General features: G+C 38.5%; 1 long non-coding RNA gene across 1 annotated transcript in view; it reads left to right on the top strand.

Annotated features, from left to right (window-relative positions):
• LOC125755547 (uncharacterized) overlaps nt 1-14,719 on the top strand; it is a 305,824-nt gene that overhangs the window by 111,012 nt on the left and 180,093 nt on the right. The window lies entirely within an intron of this gene.

Genomic DNA, 14,719 nt, shown 5'->3' with positions numbered 1-14,719 from the left:
ATGCCACTGACTTCTGGGTATTGATTTTGTATCCTGCCACACTGCCAAATTGCTGTATGAGTTCTAGCAAACTTGGGGTGGAGTCTTTTGGGTTTTCTATGTAGAGTATCATGTCATTGGCGAAGAGGGAGAGTTTGACTTCTTCTTTGCCAATTTGAATGCCTTTAATGTATTCTTGTTGTCTGATTGCTGATGCTAGGACTTTTAGTACCATGTTGAATAGCAGTGGTGAGAGTGGACATTCCTGTCTTGTTCCTGATCTTAGGGGAAAGGATCCCAGTGTTTCCCCATTGAGAATGATATTTGCTGTGGGCTTTTCATAGATGGCTTTTAAGATGTTGAGGAATTTTCCCTCTATCCCTACACTCTGAAGAGTGTTGATCAGGAATGGATGCTGTATTTTGTCAAATGCTTTCTCTGCATCTATTGAGAGGATCATATGGTTCTTGGTTTTTCTCTTGCTGATATGATGAATCACATTGATTGTTTTACGAGTGTTGAACCAGCCTTGTGTCCCGGGGATAAATCCTACTTGGTCATGGTGAATAATCTTCTTAATGTATTGTTGGATCCTATTGGCCAGTATCTTGTTGAGAATTTTTGCATCCATGTTAATCAGGGATATTGGTCTATAATTCTTTTTGGTGGGGTGTTTGTCTGGTTTTGGAATTAAGGTGATGCTGGCCTCATAGAACGAATTTGGAAGTACTCCATCTCTTTCTACTTTCCAAACAGCTTTAGTAGAATAGGTATGGTTTCTTCTTTAAACGTTTGATAGAATTCCCCTGGGAAGCCATCTGGCCCTGGACTTTTGTGTCTTGGGAGGTTTTTGATGACTGCTTCAATTTCTTCCCTGGTTATTGGCCTGTTCAGGTTTTCTATTTCTTCCTGTTCCAGTTTTGGTAGTTTGTGGCTTTCCAGGAATGCATCCATTTCTTCTAGATTGCCTAATTTATTGGCGTATAGTGTTCATGTTTTTAAAATCATTTGTATTTCCTTGGTGTTGGTAGTGATCTCTCCTTTCTCATTCATGGTTTTATTAATTTGAGTCTTCTCTCTCTTCTTTTTAATAAGGCTAGCTAGTGGTTTATCTATGCTATTAATTCTTTCAAAGAACCAACTCCTGGTTTTGTTGATCTGTTCCACAGTTCTTCTGGTCTTGATTTCGTTGAGTTCTGCTCAAATATTTATTAACTCTCTTCTTCTGCTGGGTGTAGGATCTATTTGGTGTTTTTTTTTCTAGCTCCTTTAGGTGTAAGGTTAGCTTTTGTATTTGAGTTCTTTCCCGTTTTTGGATGGATGCTTGTATTGCGATGTATTTCCCCCTCAGGACTGCTTTTGCTGTATCCCAAAGATTTTGAACAGTTGTATCTTCATTCTCATTTGTTTTCATGAATCTTTTTAATTCTTCCTTAATTTCCTGGTTGACCCTTTCATCTTTTAGCAGGATGGTTCTTAACCTCCACGTGTTTGAAATCTTCCAAACTTCTTCTTGTGATTTAGTTCTAATTTCAAAGCATTATGGTCTGAAAATATGCAGGGGATGATCCCAATCTTTTGGTATCAGTTAAGACCTGATTTGTGACCCAGTATGTCGTCTATTCTGGAGAAAGTTCCATGTGCACTTGAGAAGAATGTGTATTCAGTTGAGTTTGGATGTAAAGTTCTGTAGATATCTGTGAAATCCATCTGGTCCAGTGTATCATTTAAAGCTCTCATTTCTTTGGAGATGTTGTGCTTAGAAGACCTATCGATTGTAGAAAGCACTGGATTGAAGTCACCAAGTGTAAGTGTATTATTATCTAAGTATGTCTTAATTTTGGTTATTAATTGATATATTTGGCAGCTCCCACATTTGGGGCATATATACTGAGGATTGTTAAGTCCTCTTGTTGGATAGATCCTTTAAGTATGATATAGTGTCCCTCTTCATCTCTCACTACAGTCTTCGGGATAAATTTTAGTTTATCTGATATAAGGATGGCTACCCCTGCTTTCTTTTGAGGACCATTCGAATGGTAAATGGTTCTCCAACCTTTTATTTTCAGGCTGTAGGTGTCCTTCTGTCTAAAATGAGTCTCTTGTAGACAGCAAATAGATGGGTCCTGCTTTTTTATCCAGTCTGACACCCTGTGCCTTTTGATGGGGTCATTAAGCCCATTGATGTTCAGAGTTACTATTGAAAGATATGAGTTTAGTGTCATCATGGTATCTATTCAGTCCCTGTTTTTGTGGATTGTTCCATTGGACTTCTTAAAGGGGAATTTTGAGAGTCCCCCTTAAAATTTCTTGCAGAGCTGGTTTGGAGGTCACATATTGTTTCAGTTCCTGCCTGTCTTGGAAGCTCTTTATCTCTCCTTCCATTTTGAATGATAGCCTTGCTGGATAAAGTATTCTTGGTTGCATGTTCTTCTCATTGAGGACCCTGAATATATCCTGCCAGCCCTTTCTGGCCTGCCAGGTCTCTGTGGAGAGGTCTGCTGTTACCCTAATACTTCTCCCCATAAAAGTTAGAGATTTCTTGTCTCTAGCTGCTTTAAGGATCTTCTCTTTATCTTTGGAATTTGCAAGCTTAACTATTAAATGTCGAGATGTTGAACGGTTTTTATTGATTTTAGGGGGGGAATCTCTCTATTTCCTAGATCTGAATGCCTGTTTCCCTTCCCAGATTAGGAAAGTTTTCAGCTATGATTTGTTCAAATACACATTCTGGACCTTTGTCCCTTTCGGTGCCCTTTTTCTTCCTCAGGCTGTCATTTATTTCCCTTAATCTATCCTCATGGTCTTTTAATTGTTTGTCTCTTTTTTCCTCAGTTTCCCTCTTTGCCATCAACTTGTCTTCTATGTCACTCACTCATTCTTCCACCTCATTAACCGTCGTTGTTAGGACTTCTAGTTTGGATTGCATCTCATTCAATTGATTTTTAATTTCTGTCTGATTAGCTCTAAATTCTGCAGTCATGAAGTCTCTTGAGTCCTTTATGCTTTTTTCTAGAGCCACCAGTAGCTGTATAATAGTGCTTCTGAATTTGGCTTTCTGACATTGAATTGTAATCCAGATTTTGTAAATCTGTGGTGAGAGAGGACTGTTTCTGATTCTTTCTTTTGAGGTGAGGTTTTCCTTCTAGTCATTTTGGTCAGTGCAGAGTGGCCAAAAAAGTTGTATTGGGAAAAGGATAAAAAGAGAGAAGAGAAAGAAGGAAAGAAAAGAGAAAAAGAAAAAAGAAAAAAGGAAGAAAAAAAGAAAAAAAAAGAGAAGAAAAAGAGAAAAAAAAAGAAAGGAAAAAAGCGGGTGGGGGAAGGAAACAGAAATAAAAAAGCAAAACAAAACAACAACAACAACAACAACAACAACAAAAAAAAACAAAACAAGGGGGAGTATCCTCTGATTCTGTATACTGTAAGTCCTTTGACTTCCCCTGAACTTTCCAGTGCTGCTTGGTCAATAATTTGTTTTTTCCTGTCCATCTAGCTGGTCTTCTGGGGGAGGGGCCTGTTGTGCTGATTTTTAGGTGTTAGCACTTGGGGGAGCTGCTCTGCCCCTGCCTGGTGCAGGGCTCAGTGGGGGTTGTTTACCCCGTGAGGCCCCAGGAGGAACAACCGCAGTGGCGGGGCCAACTCTCCAGCCCTGGAGTCAGCTCCCGCAGTGACTAGGTAGCTCTCCGTCTGCAGGGCCTGGAGGCTCCGGGGCGGGGCCGCTGATCTGCTCAGCTCGGGGCAGGAGCGTCCTTGCTGTCCTGGGCCCTCCCGGCCTCTGCCTGTCCTGGGGGAGGCGGAATCCTGGGCTGTGTCCCGGCGCCCTGTGCTCCGGAGCCTGCGCTGTTGGATTCGCGCTCCAGCCCCGCAGCCCCCTCCGCGGAGCCGCCTCGGAGCCCCACCCCCCAGCTGCTCCCGCCGTCCAGCCCCCTCCGCGGAGCCGCCGCCCGAGCCCCCCCGAGCTGCTCCCGCCCCGCAGCCCCCTCCGCGGAGCGGCCCCCGAGCCCCCCCGAGCTGCTCCCGCCCCGCAGCCCCCTCCGCGGAGCCGCCCCCGAGCCCCCCCGGAGCTGCTCCGGGTCCCGCCGTGCGCGCTGCAGCCCTTAGGGAGCTCGGCGCACTCTCCCGGGGCGCAGGTGTCTGTTAGTGTCCCCGGGAGCCCGAGGGCATCCCCGCCCTCCTGGGTCCTGCTCAGCTCTGGAGTCTTGATGGACTATAGGACATCTTCATTTGGGAGTTTGTTTATTAGTATCTCAAACTCAGGTCCCAAGATGGGATTAGAGGTGTGATCCCATTTCCTGGGGAAAATGCCTGTGAGAAAAAATGGATGGAGGGGAGCTGGACAAGGCGGGGGAGCTGCCAGACTATGCTGCAGGGCTGCCCCCTGTTGGGACAGAGGGAAGGAAGCAAGGGTGGTTGGGAATCTAGACCTTGGTGCAGTTCTAAGAAATTATCTGCAAACTTGATGTGGAGTCATTGAGCCAAAGTTGGCATCAGAGGAGTCCTGTATCTCCCGTGAATGGGCATGACTTAGTATCCCTGGTAGTTCCCAACCGGGAGCTGTCCAGAGGAAATATGACCTTGGCGTAAACTTGCTCCAGCAGCTGGGGTGTTGGTCAACACGCTCTTTGCAATGGAGATCTCAGAGGCGTGTTTTAATGGCTGCCACATGTTCCTAGACAAACTTTTGATTCTTTCTCACATCTGCTCCTCTAAAAGTTCTCTAGGTTTCATTTTGGTCCATGTTGGCTAAACTCTAGATCTACTCATCAGCTCCACCACCACTTACCCTATCATCTTGCTTTTGCCATCCCTAACATCTGTTCTCTACAAAGAAGCTACTGTCCCTTTAAAAATATAAATCAGCTCGTGCCACCCATCTGTTCAAAATGCTGCCATGGTTTCCCATCTCATTGAAAATTAAGTCTGAATTTTCTGGCATGACCTTCAAACTTCTACATGATCTGATTCTCCTGCTAGCTCCCTCATGGGATCATTTACCATTCTTTTGAATTAACTCTGCTCTTTCAAAAATATAAGACCATTCTTGCCTCAGGGCCTTTGCACTTTCTTTGCCCCTGCTTGGAATGCTGTTATCAAAGATATTCTTGGGGCTCACTTCTTTAGGATCTCTGCTCAACTGTTACCAGATCAGAGCTTACTTCTCTGGCTAATTTATATTACTCCATTTTCTCCATAATATTCAATACTATGTGATATATATTTATCATTTTTGTTCCTTATGTATTTCTTCTAATTGCAATGTAAGTCCTATAAGGTCAAAGCCTTTATCTGTTTTGTGTATAGCTGTTTTCTTAGGGTCTGTCATGTAAGAGGTTTTCAATAAATATATGTTGAATCAACGAACAAATGCAATTTTAAAATCTGCAAAATTTGGACTGTACTGAACATGTCTTCTGTTTCATATTTTATAATCTACTTTTGCATAATGTATCATGAACGATTTCAAATACCATAAGCATTCTTCTACTGCATAGTATTTTATTTTAAAGCTGCAATATTTGATCCCTATTATCTCCAATTTTCTGGCTCTTACATGAATAATATTATAATGAGCATCATTACCCTTACACTGAATGGAGACATTGACCAAGTATATCTCGCAGACCATTCTATCCCAGGTGCCTGGCAAATACTTATTAACTAAGTGAATGTATAAATAAGTAGATAGAAAATATTTGGCTCATTTTGATTATCTCCTAAGGTAAAAACTTAGAAGTTGAATTGTTAGTTTTATATATTCATTTTGTCAGACCAATTTATATTGTAAAATGGTCCTCTCAAAAGTGGTCAGTTTGTGCTTCCACTGGCAGATATGAGAGCCTACTATTTCGTCAAAAAATGTTCAACAAGCTAAGCTTCCCAATTTGATTGATGACAAATATCTCATTTTAATTTACATTCTTTTATACTGGAGAAGTTACATTTGTATCATAGATTTATTGGCCACTGCTTCTTTAATGCTCGTGTCCCTTGATTTTCAAAAAAGGTTAAAGGTATAGTTATGAGGTCTGGTCCTGCCATTCACTGGCTGTTTTGTTTTTGTAAGTTACTTAGCTTCTCTGAACTTCTATTTCCTAACTGTGATGTGGAAAAAATAGTGATGCCTGCCTTCTTGGGACTCCACTGTGCAAGTTGACAAGGAATCTGGAGTCAACCTCACGCGTATGGTACTCTCCTTACCTTTGATGTGGCCCAGGAGAGTTGAGCTGTAGAGGGGGGGGAAAAAGAAAGACTTCTGGGTTGTGGTAAGGCATAAGTGAGAAAAGCCATGTAAAATGCGCAGTGCTGTATCTGGAACAGAGTAAGTGCTAATAAATGAGAACTCCAATTGCTGGTACTTTATCTCTGTGTTACACTGTGTTGTCCTGGGAGAGATAATCGTATTTCATGTATCTTTGGGATCCTGGGGTCTAAGAGAGTGCCCAGGATACCGGTATATATTAGTAGTGGCTTAGCTGCTCAATCAATGTTTGTTATAAGATGAAAGATTGTATAAACGTTTGGTAACAATGGGATTCTTGTTTTAGCTAACGTTTCCATCTCTGATTCAGCTCCCTGTTTATCTGGCCTTAGAGTATCTGCCTCCGTCTTAAAGCCTGCATGTTTTCCTCCAAACCTTGACTGTGGGTCAGCCAGGTTGTGGTATAACAGTTTCATATGCCCAGACAGAGTTTTCTGACCTGAGTTATGAGCTGCTGCTGCCAATAAGCTGTCTAAATGGGGAGACAACGGAGATGTCGTTTCATCTATTTTTTTTCTGCCTCAAAGATATTTCATTACACGTGGTTTCTGTAAAAATATCTTTGCTATATTTTATTTAATCACTTGGGGGAACACCCAGGAGAAAACAGAATCGTATTTATCCATAAATAACCAGGAGAGGGCTTTCTTTAGAAGTCAAGTGCTCTAGAGGGACTGATAACTGATGGCATTTTCTTTGCCTCTCCAGATATCCTTTAGAGAGATGCCCTAGAGAGATATATGATAAAGTATGAATAAGATGGGTAAAAAAAAAAAAAACCCTTAAAGACCTCAAATGTACCTTGAAAAATAAGTCAGAGAGAGGACCTAAATTCATGAAATCGAATGTTCCATTAAAACATTTTCCTCTCCCTATTGCCATTACCCATTTAATTTCACTGTGGGCTGGTCTTTTGGGGTTTCTGGAGGTCTCAGTTTAATTTGAGACTTTGCTCTGGAACCAACTAGCAGAAAAGAAAGCCCAATACAATGAATGCTCTGACTGAACTAATTATATTTATTGAGGCCGTGTTGAAATGGTGGTCAAGCTTCCTTTTGGGAAATACTTACTTGATGGGAGAGTTAACATTTATAGTTGACATTCTGGAATTAACATAACTACAGCTGAAATCATTTTTCTTTTTTATCATTCTTTGCCATGCCTTACTTAATCACTAAATGCTGTCTGCTCTGAGCAACCTTGATAGATGAGGGAACACGCTAGTAAATAACAGATATATTTGTAGTGCTTGCCAAATAAAAAAGAAATGCATCTTTGCTACTGCAATGTAACTGGAACAGATGTGTGAATATTTTAAAACATGGTTGATGTTGTAAATTAAGATTTTGGTCATTAGAATAAATTAAAATTTCTACCTAATCATTTTATGATGTTGTAAAAAAACAGTGTCTTTCACATGGTGACCCTCTTGACAAGTCACCAACCATCTGGAGAAGAAAACAAACACCCTTTTGCAATTAATTATTCAGCTCTTTTAAAAAATAGGCAATATAGAAATATTTTGTCTTCACAATGAATAATAAGTAAATTTGGTAATCAAGTGACATTTACTCTACCATAGAAAATATAAACTTATTGTACAATAGTTCACAAAATAATAGCACAAAAGTGAACCCAAGTGGTTTGTTTTTTTAATTAGCTGATTTATTTGTAATGTGTCTTTTTTTTTTTTTTTGGTCTGGTTTCAAGAAAGTTTTAAGGGTATATAGTGGTACATTTAAACACCAAGATCAGATAGCTTTTTAAAAGTGAAGAAATAGGGGCAAAGGGGCAAAGAGAATGGAAGTAGCATGAAACTCCTGGTAAAGGCACATATTAAAGGTGTGCTGTGTAGTTTTTTGCCAAAGGTGGCTTACAAACTGAGCACTAAATTTCCTAGTAGCCAAAGTTGAGGGAAACATGATTAGTTGCAGGATTCACAGGGTTTATGAGATGAAAATCAAACGTCTTGCCCTGGAAAAGTGTAACTATTCCTGAAATTGAGCCCAGAGATAATTTTCCCCAATTGAGCCTCATGAGAGGATTATATGTAATTAGGGAACAATATTTCACTTTCAAATATATCCTTTCATTAAATACAAGGAGTCATTTCATAGAACATTTTCTTGTTACCCCTAGTATAGGCCAAAGGCATCATGCTACTGCATAGGGACCAGACTTGCACAGTGCATGTACAGTGTGGTGAGAAGATAGCAGTGGGGGCCGGGGTCCTGAGGCCACCAGACGTTGGGCTGTGTGTGTGTGTGTGTGTGTGTGTGTGAGAGAGATTCAATTCTGCTGGTGAGGTGTGATCATGCAGTGCTTCCTAAAAGACAGGCTTTCAAACGAGTACTGAAAGCAGAGTAGGAGCACCCCATGGAGACAGTCTGGCATGCTACTTTGTAATACATCTAAGTGATAAAATATTCATTTTGCTTCAGTTTTCTTTTATTATTTTAGGTAAATATTCCTTTCAAAATATTTACTCTTCTTTTTTTGAAATTAATAACAGTAACATACAGCTGTTTAAAACATTTAAAAAGATAGGAGTATAAAGTAGAAAATAAAAGTCACCCAGAAATAAACATGGCTAGTATTTTCGTATATTTTCTTCCAGGTTTTTGTTTGTATGTTATGTACGTACGTATGTGTCTTTCAAAACTGAGATCATACTGTATGCATAACTTTGCATCCTTTTAAACATAATATTATGTCTTGTCCCGGAGTAATTAACACTTTTGAAAACGTTAAATAGTTGCATATTATGTACATTTTGGTTCATTACAGTCTTTTAGGTTGTTTCTATTTTTTCCTAATTGGAAGTGTGTTTCAGTAAACATTCTAATACATACTTGTTTGGATAACTTTTGACTATTTACCGAAAAGTTTTTCTAGATGTGTAATTATTGAGTTGAAGAGTTTAAGTATTTTCCAATCATTTGATAACTAATTGAAGTTATATTGAAGTGTTTCTACTTTAGTTTACTAAAACTATGTGCTTATATATTTATGTAATTACATACTTATATTTGTATATTCGGCAGTTTATTTTATTCTTATAATAATCAAATGTATTTATTAGTGAGGCCAGATATTTTTTTGCAAACTAGAAAGCCTACACAGTAATCCCCGCTTATCCATGAGGGATACATTCCAAGACCTCCAGTAGGTGCCTGAAAGTATGGATAGTACGAAACCGTATAATACACTATGATTTTTCTTATCCAGATATACCTATGATAGAATTTAATTTATAAATCAGGCATGTAAGAGATTCACAACAGTGGCTAATAACAAAATAGAACAATTATAGAACAATGTACTATAATAGAAATTATATGAATGTGGTCTCTCTCCTTCTTTCTCTCAAAATATTATACTGTAGTCACCCTTATTTTTAGGATGATGTAAGATGATCAAATGCTTAAGTGATAATATGAAGTGGGATACATGAGGCAGGCAGCGTGACATAGATCGAGACTACTCAGATTATGATGGAAAGGGGAATAGCCTGCTTCTGGAGAGTGGTTGACTGTGAGCATCTGGAACTCTGGAAAGCAGCGCTGCAGATAAGGGGAGGGGCTACATCCACAAAACAGATGATTGCCCTAAATTACGCAAATTGTGTATGTGTTTTACCTGGATTGAGTCATGCTTTATTTTTCTCCTTCATTGTGCATGAGTAGTCATTCCAATGGCATTTTAAAAATTGTTTTCTTCTTACGTGGAAATCATCAGATGGCTTGATGATTTGTTCTGGTGTTATCTTTTTATTGTTAATATCTTGTCTTCTAAGTGGTAAAGCTGTAGCTGAATTATAAAGTTCCCCTTGGGAGAATGGAATTGCATAATGGAGATAGGTGTTTATCTGCATGATACATTTTCAAGGTGAGCTAACAACAATAGGACAATAATCTCTTCCAAGACTGTCCTGAAAGGAGCTAGTATATTTTAGGCACATTTGTTGCGTGGCAGTGATGTTGGAAGCTTCATTTGGCCAGCCCAGGTGGTGATAATCCTGATAAAGAAAAATAGTGAAATAGGGCAGATGAATGATTCAGCTAAATGTACGTTTCCATTTCGAACATTGCATCATCACAGCAAAGCCTACTTAATCCCCTTGCACTAATGTATCTCATAGTTTTCCACAAATTTTATTTCAGTTTTGACATGAGGCAAATATTGAAAGAAAAATTTTGTTCCTTCGACATAATCAAAACGTATGAAATGGCAAGGTCATAAATTCTGCCTATCGTACTTTCCTTGGTTCTTCACAGGACGTCCTCCTCCTCGTTCTCCAGGACATGAATATGCTGCACCTAAGAATTTGGCTCAAGAGTCAAGAGAGATAAACAGTAAAGTTCACTTCTGCCCTGTTGATCATGAAAGGCTTTGAAAGTGGAAATATTAAATTTTGGGGGGGAAAAGTAGGGCTATGGATGAGGACTCGGATCTTATATTAAAAATATGAATCAAAAGAGTCTTGATCCATCAGAAATTTATTGCCTTAAAGTAAAACATGTTGCAATCCACAGAATTTGGAATATAATTGCTTTCAATTTGAGAAAGTACAGTTTTTCTTTTAGTCTTCTATGCAAATTTATTCCAATCAGATAAGGGGGAGAGCCTATTTGTGCAAGTTTAATTGTAACAATACATCTTCAATAGTTTATTAACACTTAATAGAACTATCAGCATATGAGGAACTAAAAATCCATCTGGAATATCTGTTTGATCATGTATAAATGATATCAAAATACAATATTTCTCTAAATGTAAACTTGCTGGACAGCGTCCCAAGGGGAATTTACAGCCCAGTGACTTTAGTGTGTGAACTCATTAGAGCATGGCTCATTACCTACTGGGCAGTGGAAAAGCCAGCTACAAACATCCCTGTCCTGAGTCCATTATAAGCAGAGTTTTGGCTGAATTGTCTTTGTGGCAAAGGTTATTAGTGAACCTTGTGATTCCCAACTCAATGAAACTGCTAATCTGTTCCTGTCCCTCCAGGGAGCTGCGCATGAGAATTATGTGAGGTCCACCTGTTCATGTTTCAAGTCTGCTTGGCAATTAATGCCAATGCATGTGAGTTAATGTTTTACCTAGTTCTTAAGAAGTATGCTTTGTCCTTCCTCAGTGAGTTCCACTTTTTCCAGTAAAGCCTAGGGTTTCACTTCTGGGCAAGTCCACACATATATTTTAATTTTGTTTGGGATGTACACTGATCCTTTCTCGTGGGAGTCAAGCCTGTGGTTTATTTGTGAGAAGAAGCTTTTGTTTGAAAAAACAAATCCTCTGTTTTATGGAGGCATGCAGAAGATCTTGTTTTTAAGTAATTTAGAATCTTTTAATTTCATTTTCCACTTTTGCTTTGATGCATCCTTGTTATTTTGCATTTATTGCTGTTGTGAAAAGTCATAACAAATTAGCACAAATTGTCTATGTATAAGGTATTCAGAGTTTGATGGGCATTGGAAGGCAGGTTGCTTCATTTCAAGAGGTGGTGATTAGTTAATGAGTGCAGAAAAGAATTTTTTTTTATTGGAGTTCAATTTGCCAACATAGAGCATAACACCCAGTGCTCATCCCGTCAAGTGCCCCCCTCAGTGCCTGTCACCCAGTCACCCCATCCCTCCGCCCACCTCCCTTTCCACTACCCCTTGTTCGTTTCCCAGAGTTAGGAGTCTCTCATGTTCTGTCACTCTCTCTGATATTTCCCACTCGTTTTCTCTCCTTTTCCCTATAATCCCTTTCACTATTTTTTATATTCCCCAAATGAATGAGACCATATAATGTTTGTCCTTCTCCGATTGACTTGCTTCACTCAGCATAATACCCTCCAGTTCCATCCATGTTGAAGCAAGTGGTGGGTATTTGTCGTTTCTAATGGCTGAGGAATATTCCATTGTATACAGGGCAGAAAAGAAGAATGCATGTATATACACAGTACTAACTGGAAACTCATCTATAATCAAATACTGAATTATGTCCACACTAAAGTATTGTGAGACTTAAGAGACTGTCGATAGGAGGAAGAGGTTGGAAGGAACACAGTGTGTGGGGTGAAGAGACGAGTTGATCAGGTGGAATGAGAATAGCAAGGGTGCACTTTGGATGGGAAATACATGTAGAGTTGGTGAGGCCGTCAGTGCTAGGGTCAAAGACTTTGGTTTTGATTTTAAAATAGTAGGCATATATTATATTTTCTGAATTAGGGAGATGATATGGTTTTAGAAAGATTTATATGGCAGGGTTGTATAGACATAATTTATAGAGGAAGAATGTAAAGGCAGAGTGAAATTTAAAAAAATCATTATTCATCTATCTAATGGTCTTTCTAAGGTGTCCTAACTTGCCATTTGGTTTATTGTATAATGGATTTTTTAGGGTATAGATATTAATTAAACTTGGATATTTCAGAGTCTAATGACTGGACTTATTGCTTTGATTATTGCTTTAGGTGGTCTATAATAATTGCCAAAGTTGATCTATGATACTCTGTACTTATCAGCTTTACATCATATTTATGATTTTACAAGTATTCATTGTTTTAAAGAATCTTAGATGGCTTCCACTTGCTCCATGGGTGAATTTCGAGAAATTTCTGGAATTGTTAAGAAGCTGTGTAAGTCAGAATAGGCTAAGTTTGCTGAAGTAACAACTGCCAAATCTCAGTGGCTCAACATCATAAAAGTGTATTTCTGGTAAATGTTTATTTATGCTAAATGTCTATTGTGAGTCATTGCAGTGACTGCAGTCATTTGGAGCTCTTATCTCAATATGTTATCCCATACTTGCCAAGGCAGGAATAAAAGAACTTGGCAAATTATATACTGTTTCTTAAGGCTAGAGGGACACATGTAATTTTTAGTCATATTTTATTGGCCAAAGTAAATGACCTGGCTGTGCCTAACTTCAAAGTAGTTGGGAAGTGCTATGCTAACATATATTCAAAACAGGGGAAAACAGGGTATGTGTGAACATCTCTAATGACCACCACAGGGAGATAGTTCCTTTTCAAAGCACTCATGAGCATAAGTCTAGAAAGAATAATATCTTTCAAATGAAATTATTCTACTGAGAATTATTTCATCCACTGCTTAGGTCTATAGGCTCATAGGCCCAGAGCAAATTAGAATTTTAATATAAATGGACAAGGTGACCCACAACATGACTAGAATATGACTCTCTATTATGAATTGGTAAGTGTGAGGAGAGATTGTAAAAACTTCTTGTTATGGAAGTTCAGTATTAGATTCATACTTGTGTTCTGTACATTTTTAATGTGATTGGTGAAATAATTTGGAAATAATTTGTATAATATATAAATAATCATAAATATTTATTACAAAAATATATGCTATTTATGCCTATATACATAGACTCATATATTACTTAGCTGACAACTGAAGGTTGAATGGTCAATGGTGGTGGCTCATGGTGACTATGGATCTCTATACAGTTAGCATATACCCTGGATGACCTCTGAGAGCACAGTATGTGGATTTTTTTAAAAGTTTTAAGTTAGAGTATTAGAGTATTAGAATAGGAACCACATTTAAATTTATTCTATAGTCTTCAGTTATGTGCAACATAAGATTTACCATTCCTATGTAATATTTAAGTTTTATCTGTTGTATCTTGAAATTTCAAATTGCGTGAAAAATAATTTTATTTGATGAAGTTAGTGTGGTCCATAAGGGCTGGCTCAGAAGACAATCCAAGTGGTAGACTATGGGCTCTGCATATTCAGCCACATTCTTCTCTGGTAATGTCAGTACCTGGATCTCCAGTGTTGGAGATCAATTCTTCAATTCTTCAATTCTCTGCATCCTTACTCCCAGGAAGCTCCTTGAACCCTTCTATGAACACATGTAGTGTATGAGATTGAGCTTCTGCTAATGGGTATGAAGAAGTATGAACTTGTGATTTTTAGCAATTATTTGCATATGCCAAGATATTGTAAAATACGTCCTATTTCTTTGATATGATTTGGGTAGCCTTAAGATGTATGCTTACATTTTAGATTCCAGAGGTTGAGGTTAAAGTTGCTAAGCGCTATTGCTGCGAGTGGAAGGGATGGCCTTTCAAGATGGTGTATAGAAGTGGCACTTGTGTTGCTATTGTTCTAATGTCAGTACATTGATATTAATAGTACTAATCTCAGTATGAGTCATTCTATTTTGTTAACAATAATGAGTTGGCGATGTTTATAATAGTCATGAGTTAATAAATGTAATTGTATTGTCTATTGTATAATAATAATAACTGTTAAAAGATCATTTTATGCCAAGTTTCAGAAGGAAACTGAAATATAAAATTGTGAGTTAATAGCTATTAAGAATGTAAAATAAAGGGTGTTTGGACCGGTAATAGATCTGATTTCAGCTTCCCTACTTAACCTGACTAAAAATGATTTTCAGATACTGAGTAATCGATGGGAAGATAGTATCTTAGAGCTCTCAAAAATTGTAAAACATC

Source organism: Canis lupus, chromosome 8 (genome assembly GCF_003254725.2).
Source record: "Canis lupus dingo isolate Sandy chromosome 8, ASM325472v2, whole genome shotgun sequence".
NCBI lineage: Eukaryota > Metazoa > Chordata > Mammalia > Carnivora > Canidae > Canis > Canis lupus.
Note: the sequence above shows the minus strand (reverse complement) of the source record. Positions and strands in the feature narration are given on the sequence as shown.